Source organism: Camelus dromedarius, chromosome 13 (genome assembly GCF_036321535.1).
Source record: "Camelus dromedarius isolate mCamDro1 chromosome 13, mCamDro1.pat, whole genome shotgun sequence".
Taxonomy (NCBI): domain Eukaryota; kingdom Metazoa; phylum Chordata; class Mammalia; order Artiodactyla; family Camelidae; genus Camelus; species Camelus dromedarius.
Window position 1 is genome coordinate 24,692,997 of NC_087448.1, and position 6,559 is coordinate 24,699,555.

Genomic DNA, 6,559 nt, shown 5'->3' on the forward strand with positions numbered 1-6,559 from the left:
GCTCCTTCCGCTGAGAGTTGAGTGTGCCCCCTCTTTGGGCTCCACGCTGATTTTTTTTTTTCCTGAAGAAAAAGAAAGGTTACTTGTACCTCTACAGACATACAGGGAAGATGTATGATTACCTCTAACTCAACACCCTTTGCTCCCTAATGTAGTTTACCTACCTTGTGTTGGAAAACTCTGATATTAGTGAATTGTCATGTATTTTAATCATCAAATTAAGACAATGTACTAATAAAAATACCACTCATAATTGAGACTGCAATATCATTTATATTGTCATTCAAAAACAGGTATGGAAATCTTTGGGATTTAATACTGAGTTGGGAAAATAATTATTTCAGTGGTTACTGAAGTATTTCCAGAATACTGATTTGAAAAAGCAAGCAATGGAAGGCTTATTCAAGAATAAAAATTAAATTTCACTACAAACCAAAATATCAGGATAGTTCACAGAATTTCAAATAAACACAGAATTCAACAGGAAATTTTTACATTATGTCATCACTGATTGTAAAACAACTTAAAAAATTTCCCCAAGAATCAGCATGGTGAAGGCTGCAAAATAAAAAAAAAAAAAATTCCACAATATTTTTCTTGTCATAAAATAAATACCAGTTACTGATGGGACATTTTATAGAGTACAAATCAGAAAATAATGATAAAAATTATATAGAAAATAATCATTTGTTTCCCCACTCTCCTGTTCTAAATACTGTTGATGGATACATATTTTGTACTAACCTTTTGATGGTTTTTAATTGAGGTGCTTCTTGTTTTGTGTTTCTGCTGACTTTCACTTATTGCTATCATTTCCTTACAGTTTATAATTTTATTATGAGTTCATCTTTAGTTGGTATTTTATTATTACTACTTTTGTGTGTGTGTGTGTGTGTAGTTTATTTGTTTTTCCTAGGGAGGTCTCGTACACTCTGCATTATGGAAGAGTCCATGTGTTTGCTTTCACAGGATGCCCCAGAGATTTTGTCAGTCTAGGACTAGATATTGCACTAATTTCTCAGCTTGGGTATCATACACAACATGGCTGTATAAATTTGGACTCTATACTTAAAGTTCTTATTTCTCACGGGAGATATATTTATTCATCCATTTTAAGAAAGTGGGGGTCCTTCCCGGCTCCTGGCTTTATCTTCTGTGCTTCTATATTTGATTCCATGGATCTATATTTGATCGTCAGTATCCCAAGGACCAGAGCCTTAATTCACATGCTTATAACTTGACTATGGTTACTCTCCTTAACTCTGCACTAGGCGTATTTTTGTCTTTCTTTCTAACTCATTTTGTACTTTTGCTAAAGCAATACTGTTATATTTTACATAGCCTTTCATGAGTTTTAGTTGAGAGGAAGTGGTTCATATTAGGTCAGTCTACCATTTTGCTGGAACTCAATTCTTTCCCTGTTTGTATGTTACCTCATATAGTTGAAATGGCACCCTTTGTCCTTACACCAAATTACTTCTTAAATTAGAAGAAAAATAAGTCATGTCATTCAACCCCTTCCAAGCTTCCAGGGTCAGAATCTAAGTCCTGCTCCATCTGTCCATCTACTTAGACGTATCCAGCACTGCCATCTGTTTCTAACGTGTTTTATATTATGGTGTTGTGACCACTGCTTTTTGACATTTATTAAGAACCACTAGAGTGTAAAAGCACCAAAATGTATAAATAACAGACTTAATATTCTTATAAAAAGCAAGTCATTCACCACACAATTATAGGGAATTACATTAAAATCTATGCACTCAATATTTCATAGCTGGAAACTACCTTAAAAACCATCTCATTGTAACCATGTTTTTATAAATGAGAAAAGCAAGGCCCTGAAGGTTCAAGAACAATTTCCTAAGGTCTCTGTGATACCTCTACCAAAACAGCACTAAGGCACTAAGTCTACTGTTCAGAATCAACCTGACATTCTCATGTTAAAATAAGTACCTCTTTGATCAAACTGACTCATCTCTTCATTAAACGTATTAATAAATCTTTGTGCAATTATCTGGGGATGTGGACAATGGTCTATGCGATGTATAACATTTCTGTTTCAGTTTTCTAAACTTTTTAGAGCTCACTCATGTACTTGGCTCAAACAATTTCACCATTTTCTTTTTAAAATTTCAACATAATTAATGGAAACATGACAAAACACCAACTAACAGCCTTTATAAATGAATACAAGTCATTTTGCACGTACATTTGTAAATGTTTTATCAACATTATATGATATTATTAAAACCCCTGATTATATAAAATCACATAAATTTTTCTTCTCTCATTTTACTCTTAGTTTTACTTTTGTGTAATCTGTGTTTCTTTTTATCTTTTGTTTGTTCTGATGTGTATTTTATGGGAACACAGAATCCTATAAAGACAGCATGATAAGATCAGGACATAGCTAAAGCGATTACTTTCACAGCCATTGCCTGCTCCTAGACCTCAGTCAGAAAGTTTTCTGTTCACCAGGATTTCAGGATAATATTTTATCTTTTCCCCAAGTGACTCGACTCTTTTTTTTTTTTTTTCCTGAAAACCTGGAGATACTTTAAAACTTTTAATGGCCAATGTTTTCTCTAAGACAAAAGTAATAACTCTATACACAATTTCCCTAAGATGTCAGTTATACCAATATAAAATTAGCAACAAGGTTTAAGTAGATTGATTCTTAATTCTGAGTATCTGAAAAGAATACATAAACAGTGATTTTCCCAAGGGCCAACGCTAGTGCTGGGCTAGAACGGCAATCTAAAATTCATTTGGTATTTAGATGAGGGCAGATATTAGTTTCTTCCCCAAACATATAACCCCCTGGCAGGCATTTTGAATTTACTCACTCATTCAAGAGATGGTATTTAGGATGTGATTTTGGTTTTTTTTTTTTTCAAAAACTGGCACAAAGATTAGGTAACTAATATGTGAAAAGGCACATTGATAATTAAAATGCTACAGGAGGCCTGGCTCTCCAAGGTTTGGTTTTAGAAAGTGGTGCATGCCAGATGTTTCAGAGAAAAGCATAAAATCTACATTATGTGCCTAATTGTACTGTATTGCATCACAGAGACGGGGATTTTTTTTTCCCCTGACCACAGCTGGTGATAGCAATATGCCCTGAAGCATGAAAGAACCAGGCACCCTGAATACAGGGCTGCTCCTCACTATGCTTTTTCTGGAAGGGTAGGGGGAAATTTTAGGCTTCAAAAGTCTCTATCTACACAAACATAGCACTCTCAGTTTAACAATATCTGTGGCCATGGGTTACATACCAACCAGATTAGCCACTATGGTGAGGAATGAACTGGGGAAGGAAGCACCTGGCAGGAAAGCAGACACTCTTGCAGATCTGGGTACTGGACAAACCATGTTTATAAGGGGGTACCACTGGGGCTCCAAAAAGTCCCTGGTATTCATGAGGATCTTGCCTTGTTAAAACATGTCACAAAATTGAGCTGGTCCCCATAGGCTACTCTTCTCTCATTATGTCAGGAGCTGGCCATACGAAGGAGGGAGGAGAGGAGGGGAAAGTGTTAACATGGAGTAGTTGTGCCTTTCAAACTGACACTCACTGTTGCCCTAGTAAAACCAGAGTAGAGCCTTCCAGCCTTGCTCCCTGATACATTCTTACCTAGAAAGAGAGCATTTCCATGTCAGCAAAGAATACTATCTAGATATGGTGTCTATTGCATCTTATACAAAATAATTTGGGGATGTCCAAATGTCTGGGGTTAATTTCTCCATTTTTTCCTTTCCTGTTAAAAACATAATGCAAGCTATCTACAAGGGATATCCAAGTGTTCGAGGGAATTGCATTACATATGCCATATTCAAATTTTGTATAGGATAACACCTGTCTCCAAAAAGGAAGTGGATTATTTTTAAAACACTTATTAAACTTAAATTTTTTCTTTAAAAAATTAGTCTTTATACGCTAAATTATTATTACATAAAATTGTACATAGCTAAATACTCAGCTTTTAAGGTACTCAAAAATTTTAATCTGTACACATTTGATGATAGATGGAATATAAGTTGCTTTTTATTTTGAAGTTAGTGAGAATGTCCTAGAGGAGTTAAATAACTTTCCTTTTCTTTATGTTTCAATATAATAACTTTGCCCCTCAAATTTACCATATTCTGCAATATTTGCATTACGTAGTCATGGAACCAGCATGGCGGGCAGAGGTCCTGTTTGCTTTCCCAGGATACAGCATCAGCTTTCATGTTCCTACTGTTCTTCCTCAGTCTTTTCACTCTCTCTCTGAGTTCTGTCTCATTCTCCTGTATCAGAATCTCCAATTTGCATTTCACTTTTTTAACTTTAAAAACTTTACTATCAATGCAATGTAAATGAGTGTAAAACTGTCAACTTTTAATGGGAAGAATAGTTTTGTGTCATACTGCCACCTAATGGTGTCCCGATGCTTGACCCCTTTCAAAATTAATTGCACATATTTAACAGAAGAACCAGTTCTTAATTAAAATGCAATCCCCAGATCTGAAGGATTTTTAGGGAAAAAAAAGTCTTATATAATGCAAAGAATGAACACATTTAGAAACGGTTTTCACGTTTTAAGCTGTTTGCATATTAAAGTAGTGTATTTTTTAGAGCTGATTTTAATATCAAACAGCGTAACCCAAGACATTTACTCCTGTGCTTGTACTCTGACAATTTCTCTCTGAGCTATAGCCAAAGACTTTCAATAATTATCAACCTGCCTATTACTTTGATAATTCATATTTGTGTACATTTCCTGAGGTTTGTCCACTGGGGCTGGCCAAGACCCGTGGGTATTTCCTCTTAAAGGACAAGCCTGTATTTCCTTCAGTGCTTCTATCATGCTCAGAGGAAACAGTTATCTTTATGCACGGAGACTGGAAAAACACTGACCAGCTCTCGGTCTAGTTTCTTCTAGGTCTGTAGCTGCTATGAGCACTCTGTAGTACCTTGGCTGAGGAACTGACTTCCTGAACTTCTGTTATCTTACCTCATCTCTTGGTTGAAAAGGTAGAGTAGTTTATTTCTAAGTTGCCTCATAGCTTCAAAAATATGTCATTTTCATGTCATATCCATCTAGGATGCATTTAGAATCATAGTTTAATGCGATGTCATGGACCCAAAGCCTTTAGAATTATAGCTCTGTTTCTGAAACCATTTGATACAGCTAGAGGTAGAAAATAGTGACTATTTATCAGGTAAATAAATTCTGTTTAGCTGTTAAGAACACACTTATCCCCACGTTGCTAATCTGGTCTATCAAATTATCTGAAAAATAAGCAATTGTAAGATGATTTTTTTAAGCGCAAAGTAAGAGAATGTACACAGAATAAAAATGAGTCTATTATGATTAAAATAATATTCACAATAATATATTTTATATATGTGTGTATATGCTGTGTTTACATAATATGCATGGAGAAACAAAGAAGCATGTTAATTATTCTGACATGGTGTATTTTAGGTCTAACAGAGCTTTACTGTAAGTCACTAGCAATGTAAAATATCAGGGAGAAGAAGAAAAGAGTATATAGTCAAAAACAAGAATACAATAATAACAAAGCAAAATCAGGATTACAGAAGCTCATTAAATCTGATGGAGACAGGTAGCTACCTAACACACAAAGAATAGCAGAGTTTGGCACAACACTGACAAAATGCTCTTCAATTTTATTCAAATTTATATTTAAGAGGCTTCCACTGAAAAAATGAAAACAATACTTCTGGGTCCACCTCATGAAGTTCGTGATTTCAGAAATTTTCAATGTGTAAAATTAACTCTTAAAGCAGTTTACATGTCTTCAATTAATCACTCTATTTACTAAGGAGACAAAAAGGAGGAAATGGAAATTTTTACGCAAGGAGAATTCAGGAGATTAGGTTTAAAAAAAAAAAGACTAGTAAAGATAGTAGAAAACAGCTGGGGAAGTTTGAGTTTGAGATTAGAAATAAACTCACACACTCTCACGCTTTTTCTCTCTTTTCTCCTTCCTTCCTTCTCTCCTTCTTCCTTCTCTCCTTCTTTCTCTTTTCTTTTTCTTTCTTTTTTTTTTTTAAACCTTTTGATAATTTTCAGTTACGTTACACAGGTCTTAAGGAAAAGAAGAGAAAGAGTCCCATTCATTTGGTCTTATCTGCCAGGAGGTATCTAAGAACCAGTGTGGGTAAAAATAATCCATCATTCCACAGTCATGTATACACCATAAACTCTCAAGGATTTATAGTGAAATAAAAATGTTTACTGCCTGCCTGGATGTGTTTCCCAGAAACAGAGGAACCGACATCTAGCCCAGAGTGGTAGGCATGTTATCTGCTACTACAGACAAAAAAGGAATACATTTCTCAAACACACAAATAATAAAACCCCTGAGTAAGTTCTGAAGGGAGGGAGACAAGCCAGAGGAAAGGGGCAGGGGCTACAAATCATTAAGAAGATTTAGGTTATAAGCCAGAGCCCAGTGCACACGCCCAAATTAAAAAAGGAGTCCCAGAATGGGAAGATGAAAGTATTTCAGAATTTGGCAGTCATTAGAAGCACAGGCTGGGCATTCA